At 36.9% G+C, this 21,061-nt stretch overlaps 1 pseudogene; it reads left to right on the top strand.

Annotated features, from left to right (window-relative positions):
* The window catches only part of LOC149154975 (alpha-dioxygenase PIOX-like), an 81,191-nt pseudogene that overhangs the window by 31,314 nt on the left and 28,816 nt on the right, over positions 1–21,061 (top strand).

The following is a 21,061-nucleotide window of genomic DNA, read 5'->3' on the forward strand; positions in this document are numbered from 1 at the left end:
AACTTCAGACAATCACTCAAAATCTTGGACGGAACTGGAGGCTAGTATGGCGAATGAAGAATCAGGTCATTCATGAGTCTAGACACATCTAGTAATTCTAGCGTAGACAACAATGGAAATTGAGTATTGAAGGGCATTGGAGGTTGATAAGGGGGCCCATCCTTGCTGGTAAGGATTTTGTCCATAAGGCATTTGATTTTTTCCCCACTGTAGCTTACCTTACCCATAGAGAGAATTTTTACCTTGAAAGCCTTGAAACTATCCGGTCAAAGGTTGTTGATAAGCAACATACTAGCTAAAAGGCTGTTGAGCCTGCTGACCTTGGACATATGGATTTTGCACATGATGTATCTGAGCATAAGGGTTTTGGACCTACTACCCCTGGACGAACATGTTTTGGACCTGTTTCCCTTGGAAGTAAGGATTATGCACTTGTTGTCCTTGGACATAAGGATTTTGGACTTTCTGTCCTCGCACAAAACGAGGCTGAACCTATTGCCCTTGGACGTAAGGATTTTGCGCCTACTACTGCAAGACTTGACCCTATCCTTGCCCTTGCAAGGGTTGACCTTGTTGATATGAGTATAAGGGTTGTTGCTGCTCGGGTTGACCTTGTGGCTACAAGGGTTGACCTTGCTGCTGTAAACGCTATCCCTACGGCTGCAGAGGTTGACCTTGCAAAGGCATAGGCTCGGAGGATTTCGGTGCATACTGCATTTGCGGCTGCATGGTTTGTTGTAATTGTTGTGAGCGTTGTCCCTATGGTTGTTGCAATTGTCCTTGCTGCTGTATGATCTAGCCTTGTTGCTGCATGGATGACCCTTGTTGCAACGAAGGTTTCCCTTGCTGCTGTAGGAGTTGCCCTTGCTACTGCAAAGGTACTTGAACAATTCCCGGAATGACAACTTGAAATTTCTTGAACTGTATCTGGCCATACCCACCGAGCGCGGTGGATGGACCAGGTTGGACATATGGTCCAGGCTAAGGGATGTATGACGGATTAGCCATCACTTGTGAATTGAACATAAGGAAGTTGGTACCGACCTTGAGCCATATTGGGCTGCTAGTACTGGATGTGACTTGATCCAAATGGACCAACATTGGGCTATTGGTACTCGACATGACTTGATCTAGACAGACCAACATTGGGTTGTTGGTACTGGAAATTACTTGATCCAGCAGGACCAACAAGATTTGAAATGGCACCCGAAGAGGGTTGGTTCATCCCAACCATGTGAGGTTGTGAGCCATTCACATTGGTTGTGCTAGACATCATAGAAACATTTGGACTCTGCCCCCCAGGCAGTGGGATAACCTATCCACTTACTGGAGGGATCGAAGAACTGACAATCACATGACTCGAGATCGTCAGTTGAACCAGATAGGTTATATGGATTAGCGAAAAAAGAGGATTGGAAATGGTGGGTTTCACCTATATTGAAGTAACTACATAAATCATCGTCTGTTGGGAGGTCAGAATCTTAATGAATGGACCTATGGTAGGCATAGTGCCAGATGTCCAAATAGGGTTGTGATAAAATGATGAGGCAGTAGGCATGCCTGAAACCAACTGAGCTAAAGTGTTAGGTACCTATAATACTAGTGATTAGTTGTATCCCTTATTAACACTATTGTGCCCCTATTTGTCCCCATATTGTTATTACTGTGCCCCGTAGAATCCCTCTATTGTTATTTTTGTGGCTATATATTATTATTGTTAGGCCAGCTGGGTTATATTGTGACTCCTTAGACTCCTATATATAGAAAGGAGGTTTTGTCATTTGAATCATCAAAGAATCATTCATTTGTGTAATGTAAAGGAGGTTTCCCCCTCGAAGAGGCTAAATTCTAAGGCGTTGATCTATCTTTTCTATCTTTTTGTGAGCTGGTTTCATAACATTTGGTATCAAAGCTTTGGATTCTAGTGTTTCGCTGCTCCAAATAGGTCATCGTGGCATTTTCGCTATAACTTTTTTTCTATGACGTTTCAGAAGCAACAAAAAACCCATTTCAGATGAAATCGCACTGAACCTTGGGTCCAAATTTCAGAGCTTTTCGTGCCATATTTATGGTGATATGATCTGAGCAAGTTGGTGTTTTTGCAGACTCCTGAATTACATTCCAAACAGGTGACCTGGAGAAAATTGTTATAACTTTCTCTCTGAGCATCAGATTGAAATTTCATAAGAAGGTATAGAAAGAGGATGGACTTTAGTTTCTTGTATATATTTTTCAGAGCCAAAGGTCGAAAGAGGGACACGTGGCAAGTCATAAAAGTTCAATCTACTGAACTAGTCTATAATCAGGTCACTGTGGGAGATTTGGCATGACTCTTCCTTAGAGAATCCAATTTGGATCAGACCGGTGGCATTAGAAAGAGGACACATAGGGCTACTGTAGATCGCAATTTTAGAATTGGATGATCTAAAATTACATAGATACATCAGAGGCAATATCGAGCTGCTATAAAGTGAAAAAAGGTGTGTAGATTTTTTAAAATTTTTGCTTAAGCTTGGTTTGAAAAATTATTTTGAAGGAATTCAAAGGGAATAGTAGAGCACTATTAGTGGTAACTGATGCCCTGAGGAAAGAAAATGCAAACACCTAGTAAGCAACCTAAAATCTCTAGCATGACTCATAAAGAAGAGGAAGAGATGCGACATGATATATCAAAATTACAAGAGCAAGTGCAACAAATGTCACTCTCACAAAAGCTAACATAAGCTAAGATAAATGACGTGGAATCTAGGATAAAGGGCATAGAAGCTAAGATGAATGGAGTGGAAGCTAAGATGGATGATTTGAAGAAAAATTTGACGACAGGCATGGCAGATGTGAAGACAGATTTGATAATTTTTCTACAAGAAATACTTACTAATGGTGAAAGGGTAGTAAAGGAAACTCATGATGTGAACAAAAGAAATGTTAATCATGATTTCATAGACTCTATTGTTGGATCAAAGACTCACCATATTCGAAAAATCGATATGAGGAAGTTTGATGGCAAGGATCCCACAACATGGATATTACAGATGGAGCAATTTTTCGACCTCAATAATGTGCAAAACACACAAAAGGTACATATTGCAACTTTATATTTGGAACCAAATCAGTTTGTATGGTATCAATGTCTTTGCTCTCATAAACAAATTATCTCTTGGGCAATTTTTACAGAAGAATTGATAGCACATTATGAGAATACAAAAAGCAACACTTTTTTTATCCAATTGATAAGTCTCAAACAAAAGGGTTAAATAATGGAGCACATTGAGGAGTTCCAAAAATTGAACATAAGGGTAAAAAATATTCCAGAGGAGCATAGGATTGATGTGTTCATAGGAACTTTAAAGGATAATATCCAACATGATGTTCACCTTTGGGAACCTGATTCATTAGACAAGGCATTCAGGTTAGCAAGAAACATGGAAAGCAAAATTATGGCAACCAGGCAGCATACCACTCACAACTATAAAGATGGAAGTGTTGTTGCCCCTAGTCTTCCACAACCTATAAGGTTGACACCATAACAATTGGAAGAAAAAGGAGCAAAAGGACTTTGTTACAGTTGTGATAGAAAATACACTAAAGGTCATAAGTGTGTTGAGAAGAAATTATTCTACATAAATTATGAAGAGGAAGAAGAAAAGGAGCAAGAAAGGTCAAAAGAAGAGAATATACTCCAGGAACAAAGCCTAGATAAAGAAGAAATGAATCTGACCATATCTTGTAATACATTGGCTGGAATTACCACTCCTCAAACCATCAAGATAGAAGGACAAATCAAGAAGAAAAAGGTAATAGTGTTGATTGATTCAGGAAGTACCCACAATTTTATTCATTGTAAGGTAGCAAAAGAATTTAATTTCTTCCTATATCCAGCACCAGAGTGTCAAGTGATGGTTGCAAATGGAGAAACAATAAATTTCTCTAGAAAGTGTCATAATATCAATCTATCCATGGGAGAATATGTATTGACTAGCCCAATACTTTCCATTCCAATGGGAGGTGCTGATGTTGTACTAGGAGTCCAATGGCTACAATCCTTAGGTACAATAGCTTTTAATTTTCAAGAAATTTTCATGAAATTTTATATGGAAGGAAAGGAAGTTGAATTAAGGGATATTGCAGGGAAACCGGGAAAGATAATCAGCTCTAACGGTATGACCAAGCTTCTAAAAAAGGAACAAAGAGGTGTAATTGCACAATTATGTTCGCTCGATGTTTCCACATTGGAATCATCTATTTCTCCAGATCTCCAAAAAATCTTGGACAATCATTTCAAGGTATTCAAGACTCCCAAAGGTCTCCCACCTATTCACGATCATGATCATGCTATTCATCTGATTCTAGGAAGTGTTCCTCCAAACATCAGGCCATACAGATATCCCTATGCCCAAAAGAGTGAAATTGAATGTATGGTTGCAGAAATGCTAGAGGCTGGTATAATTCAACCTAGTCAAAGTTCTTTCTCTGCTCCAGTAGTATTGGTGTGCAAGAAGGATGGATCATGGTGCATGTGTCCAGATTATAGGGATCTCAACAAGCTCACTATTAAAGATAAGTTTCCCATTCCTGTCATTGACGAATTACTAGATGAATTGCATGGATCAATTTACTTCACCAAGTTGGATCTTCATTCAAAATATCATCAAATAAGAATGAAGACTGAAGACATTCCAAAAACAACATTTAGAACTCATGAGGGTCATTATGAATTTTTTGTCATGCCTTTTGGCCTTACCAATGCACCTTCTACATTTCAAGGTTTGATGAATTCCATTTTCAAACCCTTCATTAGAAAATTTGTGTTAGTATTTTTTGATGATATACTAATCTACAGCAAGTCTTGGAAGGATCATGTTGAACATGTTGACAGGGTGCTACAACTATTGGAGGAGAAACAATTATATGGAAAAGGATCCAAATGTTTCTTTGGAGTACAAGAGGTGGAATATCTGGGTCATATTGTATCTCATGAAGGAGTTAAGGTAGACCCTAGCAAAATTAAAGCCATTAGGGAATGGAAAATCCCCACATCCATAAAGCATCTGCAAGGATTTCTTGGGTTGATGGGGTATTATCGCAAGTTTGTTAAGAATTATGGGAGAATAGCAGCACCTCTAACAACATTATTGAAGAAAGATGCATTTTCATGGACTCCATCAGCAACAAAGGCCTTCGAACATCTTAAAGAGGCAATGTGCCAAGCACTGGTCTTAGCTACACCGAACTTCACAAAAACCTTTATTGTGGAATGTGATGCTTTAGGAAATGGAATTGGTATTGTTTTAATGCAAGAATTAAGACCCATTGCTTTTGAAAGTCATCCAATCAAGGGAAAGTTTTTACACAAAGCTATTTATGATAAGGAAATGTTGGCAATACTACATGCACTTAAGAAATGGCGGCCCTACCTAATGGGAAGACACTTCAAGGTAAAAACGGATCATGATAGCCTTAAATACTTTTTAGAACAAATATTATCCTCTGCAGAGCAACAAAAGTGGGTCACAAAGATGTTGGGTTATGACTTTGAAATCATCTACAAAAAAGGGAAGCTAAATGTGGTGGCATATGCACTCTGAAGAAAGGATGAGGATGTGGAAGCATTGTTGTGCGCCATTTCTATTATCCAACCAAATTGGATAAATGAAGAAAGGGAGGAATGGAAGAATGATGAAGAAGTGTGGGAACTTATTCAAAAGTTACAACAAGATTCCAGTACATCTAATACATTTAGCTGGAAAAATGATTCATTATGGTATAAAGATCGCTTATACCTCTGTGAGAATTCCCAACTCAAACAAAAGATTCTTATGGAATTTCACGCTTCTCCCTTAGGAGGGCACTCAGGATTTTTAAAAACTTACCACATGGTTAAGAAGGAATTTTTTTGGGATGGCCTTAAATCGGATATTCAAAATTTTGTGGCGGAATGTTTGGTTTGCCAACAAAATAAAGTTGAAACAATTAAGACCCCGGGTCTATTACAACCTTTATCCATTCCAAGCCAATGTTGGGAGGAGGTTTCAATGGATTTTATCACAGGTTTACCCAAGTCTGAGGGAAAGAGTGTCATCATGGTGGTAGTTGACAGAATTACCAAGTATGCGCACTTTTGTGCATTATCACATCCATTTAAAACCAGTACAGTTTCTACTGCATTTATGGAAACAATTCAAAAGCTACATGGAAACCCAAAGATTATTGTAAGTGAAAGAGATCACATTTTGACTGGAAATTTTTGGACAAAATTATTTTCTTGTCTTGGTACTCAGTTAGCTCATAGCTAATCTTATCATCCTCAATCTGATGGGCAAACTGAGATAGTAAACAAATGTTTGGAAGGATATCTTTGTTGCTTTGTATCTGATAAATAGACACAATGGGTCAAATGGTTGCCTCTGGCCGAATGGTGGTATAACACTTCCTTCCATAAAGCAACAAAAATGACCCCATTTATGGCACTTTATGGATATCATCCACCATCATCACATCATATTTACGAGAAAACTCTAAGGTTCAAGTAGTGGAACATCACATCGAACATCAACAACAAGTCCTCCAACTCTTAAAGGATAACCTCGTGTTGGCACATAATAGAATGAAACAACAGGCAGATCAACATCACAACGAAAGAAGTTTTGATGTAGGTGACTGGTTATTCCTACGACTACAACTATATAAACAAATGCCCCTCAAGCAAGCTAAAAAGGATAATAAATTGTCGCCAAAGTATTATGGTTCGTAAAAGGTGTTGCAAAAGATTGGTACTATGGCATACAAATTGGAGCTTCCTACAACTTCTCGAGTGCACCCAGCTTTCCATGTTTCATGTTTAAAGAAGGTTATAGGCAACAAGCTCCCAGTCAAACAATATTGCCAGAACTTGATGAGGAAGGAAAAATTACATTTGAATCGGAAGCAGTCACAGAAACAAGAACTCGATAGCTACGAAACCAATCAATTTTAGAGTATCTCATCAAGTGGAAGAACTTATCCGTTGAAGATTCCACATGGGAGGATGAGAATTTTATAAATAAGCATCCAGAACTACTCAAGCATTGAGGACAACACTTTTTTGAAGGAGAGGGGCATGTTAGGTCCCTATAATACTAGTGATTACCCCATTACTATTGTAGTTGTATCCCTTATTAATATTTTTGTGCCCCTATTTGTCTCCATATTGTTATTACTATGCCCCATAGAATCCCTCTATTGCTATTTTTGTGGCTATATATTATTATTGTTAGGTCGGCTGGGTTATATTGTGACTCCTTAGACTCCTATATATAGAAAGGAGGTTTTTTCATTTGAATCATCAAAGAATCATTCATTTGTGTAATCTAAAGGAGGTTGACCCCTCGAAAAGGCTGAATTCTAAGGCGTTGATCTATCTTTTCTATCTTTTTGTGAGCTGGTTTCATAACATAAAGTCACGTAATTACGCGGTAACTCGAGATGAACACTCGTCGGAATGCTTCCTGTGTAAGGGAAACCTTCAGAAGGGAAGGGATATCCCTGCTCCTTAACTGTGCGTGGAGTGGAAAAATTTGAGTGACCCATAGAGGAGACTGGGATGTTGCCTTCTGATTCCATGGGTGAAAACAGATGACGACGAACTACCGAAGATGTTTGAGGGGATAATTCCAAAGGAATACATGGCTGATCTTACAGACTGTATGGACGCTGTGGTGATATCACAATAGGATTGAACAAAGGATTCAGAGGATAAACAACTAGTCCAACCTGACCTTCAAAATTCGATGGACTCTCCGCAGTCTAGATATGGTTATCTAGAGATTCCAGGCTAATGTCAGAAAGTGACCCAGTATCTAAAGGGGGAGGACGAGATGACAAAGGTTGAATACTCAGAATAATTCCAAGCTCAACAGCTTGGTCCTCAAGCGACTGTGGAAATTCAGGAAAAGGCTCCTTAGACAATCATTCAGACAGATGAGAGGAAGAGAAACTAAATGAACCAGTTGGTTCAACCACGATGATTTTGTCTCAAGTAACCAAAAGAGAGATTGCTTTCAAGGGCTTTAAATGTATTTAAATGTATACTCATGATGTGGTCTAAAAAATACTAATATGTATGTTATAAGATTGTGGAAACAATTTTTTAAGACACAAAAACAAATTGGTGCTCTTTCATGTTTTAAGAGTCGAGAAAGAAGTAAAGGTGACTCTATCACTTTCGGTTTGAAACGAGCTCGAAAGGACAAGAAATCAGGTGATATTTTATATTTAGGGTGTTAAAAATATCAAAATGACTACTCAAGATGATCTAGGTAAAAAGAATTACTAGGTAACCGTGAACTGTAGAATACCTCGAGGAGAACGAGAAGTACAGGCAAACAATCTCCGTGAATGATGTGTTCGTTGTATCATGTTTACAAGGGGTAGACTCGGCTTCCTATGGATAAATGATTACAGCCTAATGGGTTCTCCCTTTATATACTTGATGGTATAGGGATAAAAAGTTTGTACTAGCATTGTCTAGTGCCGAAGCGAATGACAACTGCTAGGTTTTCAGATGCCATAACACATCTCTAGCCCAGAACTTCTAAGATATGATCATTAGATTTCAAATGCGCCTTAGGTTAATTGAGTACATTTTAGAGTTTATTTTGAAATTATGTCTCGGTTTTCAGGCCTTATCGATGTGACTCAAAAACACCTATATGTAGCTTTATGAGACAAGACCCTTTCAATTCGATGAATTGTCTATACTAATGAGAGTAGAAAACACACTCAAATGCAACAAAAAAAGCAATTGAATGCAAAATGACTTTTTCACTATTTTTCCTTTTGAAAACAAAATGATGAAAATAAAAACTCTTTCCAATTCCTAACTTTCCTATCAAATGCACTTCAAGTAGCCCTTTCACTAGTAAAGAGAATCCATTTCTTTTCCAATGTAAGTGACGATGCAACTCTAGCCTTCAATGATGCTAACTAACATAACATATTGATTCAGCAAACTAGAATTATGTATTCTTCTTTGAAATGACGGAATGAATCTTTCAAAAACACTTCAATGAAATATTCTCAATACAATCAATCACAAGCAAACACAAAGCACAAAAGAGGTTTCCTTTCAAAACTAATGAAGCAAATACTGAACCAAAAATAAGATGGGCAATGTGATCTATGCTCAAAAAGAGACGTTAAAACACTAAACGAAACCTTTCAAACTTGTTAAATGGAAATCAAAGCAACAAAAGGACTAATCAAACGAAATGCGAGCAAATTTGACTATCAGCTTGACTTTCTGAGTAGGAAAGCAAGCAAATGGGTGATGACCTAGATGCCCTAGAGTTATACACCTTCCAATAACTCAAGAAACCAAGCAAAGAAAATTCAAATCAACCAATCATACAAACTAAGCTAAAAGAGCTTTCCAGCCAGGGAGAACACAGTCAAAACAAGCTAACAGACAAAAATCAAAAGGGAAAGACACACTAGGTATGATTTAGGGTAAACCCTGATCTTCACCTACAAGAATAGACGTGATGGCATAACTAACAACACACGCCAAAAGGGGGTGGGCATGACTGTTTTTGAGAAACTTGCGTTGATCGGTGCCACTATCAGAAAAATAAACGCGCTGACTGAGGATTCGAGGAAAAAAATCAAAAATTTCAAAGGCTAAGACCAGACTTGCCACTGTAAATTTTAGGCTCAGAGAAGTAAACCAAGAAAATCAGAGAACACTAAAGGGAAATGGTGATACTAAAAAAGTTCACACAAAACCATAAAATGACAATCCATCAAATAGAAGGATTTGCTCCCCAGTATGGTCACCAATTTGTGGTGCAGGTAAATTCTCAAGGCAGACACTAGCAATTCCTCTAGCTGGAGAGAGTGGGTCTAGCCACAAACAAACAATCTATGAAAAATATCCTTAAGCTAGAATAAATTAAGAGGGCCTACCTCTTAGAACACTATTCCACTTGGTGAGAATCCTGCTTCCTCACTCCAGCTATCTTCTGTTTCCTTCCTTCGAATACCTGAAACAAGAAAACAACAACAACAAACGTGATAGCATACAATATTGTATTCAGACTACCTAATAGGTCAAGGGAAATTAAGCCATAAAGATGTAAAATGACACTTCATGTAGGAAATCAATCAATAGTTGCATTTATATAAATCAGAAAGAGATTACAACCGGTGCCTTTACATTGCTGGTCTCCTCCGACATATCTGGGTTCCCACACTTCTGCTAGTACTTCATGGATAACCCCAAGAATGGAAGTTTTAAGGCCTCTTTCCCTCTAGTCTCAAACAAAACCAAAATAACACTATTCTCCCTCAAACATACACTAGAAAGCTACAAGCTATAGATGACTTTTTGGTTATTCAAACTTGCTCCAAAACTCCAACTAGATTTTGCTTGGGAAAAACAGAGGTTTATATAGCTTGGATGGGTGGGATATGGTTCATCTCATCATGGGAGAATGTCTTATCTCTTAAGGTTTTTCCATCCTAATAGGGGAAAGCAGCCTAAACAAATTTCCTCGGCTCTATCCGGCCTAACCATCTACCAAACTTCTGTTACTAAGCTTCTAGACATGGAAGCTTCGTCTCTTGTAAACTAGGATAGAAGAATGATTCTTGTAAACTGGGAAATGCTGCAAAGGGGAATTATCTTGCTCATGAAGAGGGACATACTACGGTTTTCTTAACGATGGGAAAGCATGTCGGTTACACTGTAGAGGTCCTCAAGAATCGTAGACGGGGAATACAGGGACAGACAATGACAAAATGATGTGTAACACTTTCTAGTTGCCTTCTTTCTCGAACTGATCTTCTCACAGCTGGAGTTTGTGGCTCTTCATCTTCTGATTCCTCTTCTGTTGTAGAGTCTAATTCTTCCTCCTTTAGTTCAAACTCTATCTTCTCAGGTTCCTTTGTTAGGATTTCATGTTTAATAACATTTTTCACCTCTCTAAACACAACATCTCGGTTTTACACAACCTTCCTTGTTTTTGGGTTCCAAATATTATAACCTTTGAAACCATCCTTATACCCAATAAATATGCACCTTTCATATTTACTATCCAACTTGGTTCTTTTCTCCCTTGGAACATGTACTACATATGCATCACAACCAAATACCCTCAAATGTGAAAGAGAGGGTTTCTTACCAGTCCATACCTCATGTGAAGTTTTATCCTCCAACATTGATGAAGGTGATATGTTGACCAGGTAGCATGCAGTCTCCACTGCCTCTACCAAGAATTCTTGTCCTAACCCGACACCACTGAGCATGCTTCTTACATTTTCCATCAATGTCATGTTCATTCTTTCTGCAACTCCATTTTGTTGAGGTGTATATGGAGTAGTCTTCTACTGTGATATTCCACACTTCTTACAAAAATATTCAAATTCCTTCTTGCAGAACTCTCCACCATTATCTGTCTTCAACACCTTTATCTTCTTATCTTTCTGGTTTTCCACTAGAGCCTTAAATTCTTTAAACTTGTCAAAGACTTCAGATTTCTTCTTGAGGAAATATATTCATGTATTCCTTGAGAAGTCATATATAAATTATACATAGTACATAGATTTACCTAGTGATGGAACCGACACAGGTCCAAACACATCACCGTGCACAAGCTCTAATATCCCTTTCACCTTATTAGCAGCAGAAGGGAAACTCACCCAATTCTTTTCCCATATACACACTGTTCACATAAATTGAAATCTAGGGAGAAATTAGACATACCTTCTACCATACCATTACCATGAAATATTTAAAGGACCTTCTCTCCAATATGTCCAAGCCATTAATGTCATAGGATGGTCTTTTCTCTAGAGAACACTAGATTTTTTGCTCCACTTTCAGGATCCACAGAATTGTTGCACCCATCAATAACAGTGCTACCCAAAATCTGTTACAGAGTTCCAATATGAACTCTCCGCATCAATACCAGTGCTCCTCAAATCATCTTGTCGATATCCTTCTCAAACATTATTTCTACACCTGCATCATCCATCTTGCTTACAGAAATCATATTCCTACCCAATGCAGGAAAATATAGAACACCCATAAGTGTTCTAATCCTTCCACCTTGCAACTTTAGCTTGACTTTTCACCGTGTGATGATTCTTGCCTTCCTATCATACCCTAAGAAGAAATCACCAACATCATATTTCTCAATTTCGCAGAACCACTCCTTATGGGGAATGAAGTGAAAGGATGCACCCAAGTCAGTCAACCATGCCTCATGATCTACATTTGTTCTTGAATAAAAATCCAAGTACACATCCTCACCTTCATCTGAGATGTTTTTCGCCTCTATAGAAGAAGCATCATCAGATCCCTTTCATTTCTCAAGACTTTTAGATCTACAGTCCTTTTTGAAGTGCCCTTCCTTTCCACATTTCCACCACACCTTTACAAGTTTTCCTAGAGATTTATATCTCCCTCTAGATTTTGTTCTCCCACTCGAGGACTTATTTTTGTTTCATTTTTGGGATCGTCCTCATATAGACAAGGCATCACTATTCTCGCCCTCCATATTTTTCTGTCTCACCTCCTTTGACAACAAGGATGAGACTATTTCATCAAACTACAAGGTAGTTATATTTCTACCTATTGCAACAACCAAACTATCCCAAGAATCTAGTAGAGAATACAACAAACTGATGCACTTATCTTCATCGGAAATTTTAATATCAACAGATATCAATTGGCTTACAACAGTATTAAAGGCATTCAAATGCTCTGTCACCGCGTCTCAATCCTTCATCCTCAAGTTATACAATTTTTTCCTTATGAAAAATTTATTCACCAAAGACTTAGATTGGTACAAAGTCCCTAACTTTTCCCAAAGAGCCTTCGCCAAAGCTTCCCCTAATAAATTCAACAATACTCAATCTGAGATACATAATCATATTATTCTCTTTGCTTTCTGACCCAAGTTCTTCAAGTCTTTATCAAACATTGTCGTTGGTTTAGTACCCGGATCTACCACGATCCACTAATCTTTATCCACCAATAGATCCTCCATGTTGAGTTTCCACAACTCAAAACTTTTACCATTAAATTTCTCAATCTCTATCTTTCTTTTGTTCGCCATCTTCTCTCATCGCAAGAATCAATCCCGCATATCTCCCACTGAACAAGGTCTACCATAGGCCCAAGAAAAAACCCCTTAGTAGCAAAGACATCCCCTTGAAGCCAAAACTTGGCTCTGATACCAAATATAGGTTTTAACCCTGTATATAAATTACTTGTAAATGAATTCTTAAAAAACAGAAAATATACAATGGCGAGAAACAAAAAACAAATACACAAAGATTTTCACCTAGATCTCAAAATTGGGACTACTAGATTGAATTTTCATTATATTCCTTTCAATGTTACAGTACATATATACATGTCGTAGCATCCATATACCCCAATTCATTAACCCTGGATTAGAACATAATTGTAGTTCCCTTGACCAGACCTACAAAATACCATTGGCAGAAAACCATCATGCCCAAAACCATGTCTAAAATCAATGCACAAAACAATAGGTAGGTCTGCCCACCTAATATGTGGCCCAAAACAAAATTCCCAGGGTGCTGCCCATACCCCGTGCAGGAGGACTACCACCCCCCAGGTTCGCGCATGGGGCTAGTGATGGAAAGAATATAACACACACCCAACAAGGTTGTTTTTGAGTGCATTGAGCAGATTTTGTATTCCTAAGATAGAGTTTGATGTGCCATTGTTGTTGAGTGGGTTTGATGAGCATATTTGTTTATGAGAGAACAGATCGATTGTGTGTTGCAAAAAGAGATTTGATTCAATGCTTTTTGTATTTAGGTTGAGTAGAGGATTAATTGGGTCGAGTCTAAAAATTGGATGAAACATGCCCTAAAATGTTTGAGCAGAGATAGTGGGCCCTTTTTTGAAAATGTATGAATGTGGTCCACAAGAGCTTGAAGGTTGGGGCCTTCTATGGGCAAGTGATGGTTTTTGGATTCAAAGAGTGGTGGATTCCTTCGGGTTGTGGCCTGAGAAATTGGGAGAAATGGCTCCCCTCTAGTGGTGCCCAAAGAAACTATTGGAGGTAGGAGCTTGGAGTAGGTAGTGCCCTAGATAGTTGAGGAAGTGGTGGTTTTCATCAGGTAGTGGCATGGAGTGAGTGGTTGCTCGTGTGCATCACAAATCAGAGGTTTCACAATGGTGGTGGCTAGTACATTATGTAATAAGAAGATTTCTTAATAAAATAAGAAGAAGCAAATAAAGGATGATGATTTGTCTCCCAAAAAGGTTTTCACTTAATATAAAGTGTCTTCATGTGATGATGATGATTTATGTGTTGTTCTTATGTTTATGTGACTTTGACATGTTATATATGTTGCTCATAACATCTAGTTCATGCATATGTTATGTGTTGGCTAATTAATTGAATTATCAGTTATTTGTAAAAAAAAGACAAAAAGTATTAAGTGTTGATTTATCGATACAGCATGATTCATATCCCTATCCATGTTAAGTAAAATAACTTTATATAAACTTTAAAGAGAATTAAAATAATTAAAAGTAAAAATATCATAAAAAGATGTACAATTCTTATACTTCTCTTTTATATATATATATATATATATATATATATATATAGATATATATATATATATATATATATATATATATATATATATATATATAAACTATAGCCCCAAGGGTTATCTCAACCGGTCAAATCAGTGCCTCGTCGATCGGGAAGTCACAGGGTCAATTCTCCCGAAGCCCTTGTTGTTAGGCCTAGTTATTGGCTAGGGGGCTTGATTCCCTTCAGGGTCTATTAGCTCAGATATTTCCATGGACGTAGCGGCCACCCAACGACCAGGATGTTCGTGAACCACACCAATATATATATATATATATATATATATATATATATATATATATATATATATATATATATATATATATATATATATATATATATATATATATATATATAGATATCTATATATATATAGATATATATATAAACTATTTGAAAATCCATGTTAATTAATATATTTCAATATCAACTTCATTTATATATCTAAAAAATCTTGATAACAATAAAATATTTTAATATGGACACAGATAAAATATTTCAATGTCAAATATGTATATATTATATAAAAGAATTGAATGTCAAATATTTCAAGTATTCTTATTACTATATAATTTGATCCTTCTTCAAGTTGATTAATATTGTTCGAAATCTAGAAAAAAATTGTTGGAATTATAGTTTAAGCTATATAGTTTACACGATTCAATTCAGGTGACCAAGGGAATTTTCAAGGCATTTAACCTATTTATGCATTTAAATATACATATATACATATAAAAATAATTGGTATAGATCCATCTTAACAGTATATTTATATCAATCATTAAAAATGATCAAATCTCTTCAAGTGTAAACGTCTACTAGATTGTATCCCTCTCAAGTCTTGTTAGATCTAAAACCATTCCTAAGATGGATCTATACTGGTAATGTATATGATTTCTTCAACCATGAAGCAACATATAAATATATATGGCTAAGATGGATCATAACATATCTGATTGCTTCAACGATGAAGCAACATACATACATACATATATATATATATATATATATATATATATATATAGATATATATATATATATATATATAGATATATATATATATATATATATATATATATATCTATATATATATATATATCTATATATATATATATATATATATATATATATATATATATATATATATATATATATATATATATATATATATATATAGATATATATATATATATATGGATTCATATTGGTAACATATTTGATTTATTCAATGATGAAGTAACATATCTCATAATGAAGCAACATATATTTATAAATATATAGTTTATAATAAAGACGCCTTTTCAAAAATTATAGATGTAAGCTTATAGATATAATTTAAGAGAGAAAATAACATCAAAATGAAAATCAAAGTTATATCACATTGTTACAGATCCATTTGAGCACATCAATCCCATCATCTAGATGAGTGTTTTAGGGCTCATGGAACCCTAAATTTAGTTGCTACATGCCCTAAACAAGTCACCCCTTTGAATGCCTCCTTCCCAGACAGTTTCATGACTTGAAGACATCTAGAAACAACCTCTAGAGGGACCAGCATAGGTAAGGCCTTGTAAAGGTGCCCTGTAGAGCAATTGAGTCCACTGCCAGGGTGCTCTACAGAGCACTTAGGCTCCCTTTCACCCGCGCTGGGTGAGAATGAGCAAAATTCACATAGGGTTTCGGTAATATTCTTATATTTTGGAGTCATCTAGAAGGTTCCCTCACCTATCAACTCCTATGAGATCAAAAATGGATGAGGAATGAGCTATGGTGCATCCTATCCTCTCATCCCTTCCCCCATGGAACTAATTCTAAGTATGGAAGGCCATTCAATGCCACCATTTATGAAAAAACCTCCTTCATCTTCCTATAAATTGACCACTCATCTAAGTGATAAGGGGTTGGATTATGTTGAATTGTAAGCAGATAATGTTGCTATGATATTTGGCTTTGGAGCAAGTACTGTAATGCTACAAGTTTGTCATGATTTGATGTGATTTGGATGGGATCCAAGTTGAAGGAATGGCTTTGAATCAGACACCAATGGTTGTAATTCCTTCTTCTATCTAATAAAGTGTTTGAACCTTTCTCCCATATGTTTGTATTGTTTCATAATGCTTATATGTGTGAATTGTATCTGATTCCTTTCACTTATATTCAATAGATCGTGTGCTTTGATCAATTCTTTGTTTTCTGTTGTGTTTGCAGGTACTTCTCAAGCGTATTAAGTACGAGAAGGAGTGACAGGATCAATATAAGGGAGACGAGAGGAAAGTTGAACTACAAGTAGGTCTTCTCATCTTCTCATCTTATCTATTGCTTATAGGAAAGGTCTAAAACACTTTAAACTGTTGTTCTAGATATGCTACTTATCTAGGGAATTAGTATTTATCCGTAGATACCAAATTCTCCAAAACAAATTGGCGACTCCGCTGGGGAAAGATCACATTTCCTAGTAGCTTATCCACCTCCTATGACACTCTTGTAGACCCTGCTTGTGTTCATTGATTGTATTTCAGCCCTTTTGCATTGAATTTTGGTCAAAAATTGAGGTTAGATGACTCTTGAGTGGCCTCTTAGGAATCAGCGTAGGCTTGGTCAGGGGACAGTTCTCTGCAGAACACCCTTGAGTAAGAGATGGTTCTCTGCAACACAGTTAGGCCCTCTTTGATCTGCACTAATCCACCTTAGGTAAAATTCCCACCTTTGGATTGAGTTTTTGCCAAGTTATTTTGTTTGATTGCTTGCTGATTGATAAATGAATGTCATGTCTCAGAGAACAAGTTTCTATCTCCTTGTCTAGTCCTACTTTGACTTGATTGATTAATTTTTCTTAAATGTTTTCTTTGTCATTATGATTCTATAGTCAAAGTTAGAATATATTTGATTAATCTTTGTTCGAAAGAAAGTGTCGTAAAGTCTTCTTTTTCTTTGAAATATAATTATCGTAAAAGTCTTCATTCTTATGAAAGATTGATCGATTCTATGTGCATTAGTTTCCTTTTTGTTCATCATATCATTAAGGGATTCAAAAAGAAAAACTTGCATCGTTCATATTGTAGTTTGTGAATGCTTGAAAGGAATAGCTAGGGAAATTGCATTAAATGTGCTCTTTGCTCTTTGTAAAAAATTTGATTGCTCTATCCCTACTAGCTAAGGATTTTCATTACTAAATTGATTGAGAATAATACTTATCATATTAGTTTCATTTTAGGAATTGAAAATGTACATCACCTGGTGAACCTTGAAAGGAAAATTCTAAAGAAGTTCAACTTAAAATTTATCTGAATTTACCTCATGGATCATTGTCACTTAACAAAAAACATTTAGAGGTCTAGGCTAGAGACGTGTTCCGGCGTCGTAAAACAAGGCAGCTGTCACTAAGTTGTCTGCAATACATCCCGAGTGTAATACCTCATTCCACATACGTGAGTATATCGTAGCTCGTCCATGTAACTTCGGGTATATAGGGCGATGTTATAGTATGTAAATTATATGGGAATGCTCTCACTGTGTGGTTTTGCATTAGACAACACTTATACAGATTGGGCTTCCATGTACTTTCGGGTATATATGAAAGGACAAAACTAGTTTGCTATCCATCCATAGGTAACCGAGTTGGCGACCTTGTACACTGTGATACACTGAATATAACATTCATGGAGATTTCCTGCTTGTACTTCTCGGTTCGCCGGGAGGTATTCTACAGTTCACAGTTGCTTGGAAAACCTTTTGCCTAGATTATCCCTCTTTTTTTTTGTTCTGTTACTTTGATTAAAATTAATTTAATTGACCACGATAACATCCTCCACATTCGCTTCTTATATGATATTATTTTGAAACATATGGCGACAAAACCAGATTCCACTGACCAAGGAATTCCTTTGGATGGGAATCCTAGTCCTTTTACTCCTTTTGGAAATATTGGTGCTCCATATATGGCTACATTGTCCCTTCCGAGATTTACCATTGGCTTGCCAGTGTGGTTTTTTTCAACCTCCTTAGTTCAAAATGTCATGATTTCTCCTCAATCGAGTACTCCTCCAATTGGACAAAATCAACCTCTAGTTGATCCTAAAGTTGACCCTTTGCCTTCTTCCTCGGTTGTTTCTTCCTCCCCTTCTTCCTCTTCACCTAGTGAAAGTATTGGTACTAGTAATGAGGTGGCTAAGAAGAAGAAGAAAGGGAAGAAGAAAAAGAAGAAGAAAATTTAGCAAAGGGGCAACCAGGAAACCATTTCTTTGAATGCAACATTTGATGAAAAACCATTCGTCAAGCCTCAAAAAGTTTGATATCCATGCAAACTTTGTACGAGAGACCATCTTCTTAGAAATTGTCATAATATTCCTCAAATCTTAGAAGAATGGTCTTCTCATTCACATCATCCCGTGTCATCAACTTCTAGAGATCATGCTGGTGACACACCATCAACTAGTGGTAGTAAATTTCATGGAAAGAAGGGTAAAGTTAAGTTTCCCTGTAGTTTATGTGAAGGGAATCACCCCATTCACCTTTGTCCCTATTTGGATGAAGCCGAAAAAGTGTTGGATAATCGTCCTGCTTCTCCGTAGCTACTTCCATCTGGTTACAAGAGATTCTCCCTTCATCCTTCACTAATTTATGAATTGACTGACTCAAATAAACTATTGGTCAAACCCACTCTCTCTGAGAGTGAATCCTATGAGTCTATACCCGACCCAAATCAATAGGTCGAGATAATAGTTGATCCGATTTCACCTTCATTTAATCATTCCTTTCCCGAAGAGAGTGAATACAATACCACTCAAGTTCTTTTCGTTTCTTCAGATTCAAGTGAGCTTGGAGGCAACCCTCCTGTTCCATCAAGATAGGAGGAAAATCCTCCCATTCGAGTAACTCAAGGGGATAATTCTCCCATTCTTACGATAACCCCTTCAAGTAGTCTGGTCACTTCCTTTGATTGGAATCAACTTACAGGATTCTGTCTTCCTTCTTATGTGCCTTTCCAAATCATAGTACAGGTTTGTAATATGATCATATTTTGCACTATTATAGATGAAGGTGCATTTGTGAGTATCCTTTCCTCAACTGCTTAGCAAGCACTCAGTTCACCATCGCTTGTGCCTATTACCCAGAATATTTTGGCTTTTAACAGAGGAACCATTCAACCATTAGGGATCCTCCCTCAGTTACCTATTACTTTGGGAGGAAAAATCGTTTATCTGAATGTGATGGTAGTCCCAGTTCCTTTAGATTACAATTTACTTCTTGGGCGCAACTATGTTTATGACATGGGAGCTATTGTTTCAACACTCTTTCGAGTGATTTGTTTCCCGCATGAAGGCAGAATTGTCACTGTTCACTAGCTTCCATTTCCTAGTCCAAATATGGCTTCCAGTCAACCATCTTCCCTAAGTGGTCCTTTTGTACCAATGGTATCATCCCCGCCACAGGTTAATTATGTGGCAACCCGTTCCATGCCTACATCAACTAATGATCAATTCAGTGATGTTGTACATTATGTATTGGGGGCATTGGAACCAGATCTCTCCTTCCAAAGCATTGTTCTCCCATATGATGAGAACCTCTTGGAAGTCATGACCTCTTATGGGTCGAGGCAATGGTTATGAGGATAGTTCCTTGTCTTGTGTCAACCTCATTAAAAAATGAAACCAAAGAATATGAGGATAGTTCTTTTACTGTGTCAACCTCATTAAAAAAATGAAACAACTCCCATGAGGAAAGTTCCTTGTCTTGTGTCAACCTCGTTAAAAAATGAAACCAAGGTTCTGAGGATAGTTCCTTGTCTTGTGTCAACCTCATTAAGAAATGAAACCAAGGATATGAGGAGAGTTCTTTTACTATGTCAACCTCATTAAGAAAAGAAACAATTCTATGAGCATAGTTCCTTGTCTTGTGTCAAGATTGTTAAAAAATGAAACAAGGAGTATGAGCATAGTTCCTTGTCTTGTGTCAAGCTTGTTAAAAAATGAAACAAGGAAGTTGAGAAGATTTCCTTGACTTGTGTAAAGCTCATTAAAAAATGAAACAAGGTCCCCTCAATCCAAGTTCCAATTCGAGTCTTTGATTAGATCTCATAAAATCCTAGTTGAGTCTTTCACTTGATCTTGTAAACGAACCTTCATTCCATGCACCTAGTTCTTCATTTTAAGCTTGTGTAAAAAAGAAACTGAATTCAACTATGGTTCTTCATTTCAAGCTTGTTTAAAAATGAAGTTTAATCCAAGCATAGTTTGTAGTTTCAAGCTTGTCTAAACATGAAACTGAATCCAAACATAGTTTCCCATGGTTCAAGCTTGTGTTAAAAAAACCCATCTCCATTTTAACCCTCGTGATTGTCATTCTATCAGCCTCTTCCATTAGATGAGCCTTCATTTTTCTCGTTCCATCATCACTATCTGCATGGCTCATCATACACTTTCACTTGGTTGTTTTACTCTTTT

This window comes from Pinus tabuliformis, chromosome 9 (assembly GCF_031772625.1).
Source record: "Pinus tabuliformis cultivar Carrire ecotype Pingquan chromosome 9, CPIR1, whole genome shotgun sequence".
In the NCBI taxonomy this organism is placed as follows: Eukaryota; Viridiplantae; Streptophyta; class Pinopsida; order Pinales; family Pinaceae; genus Pinus; species Pinus tabuliformis.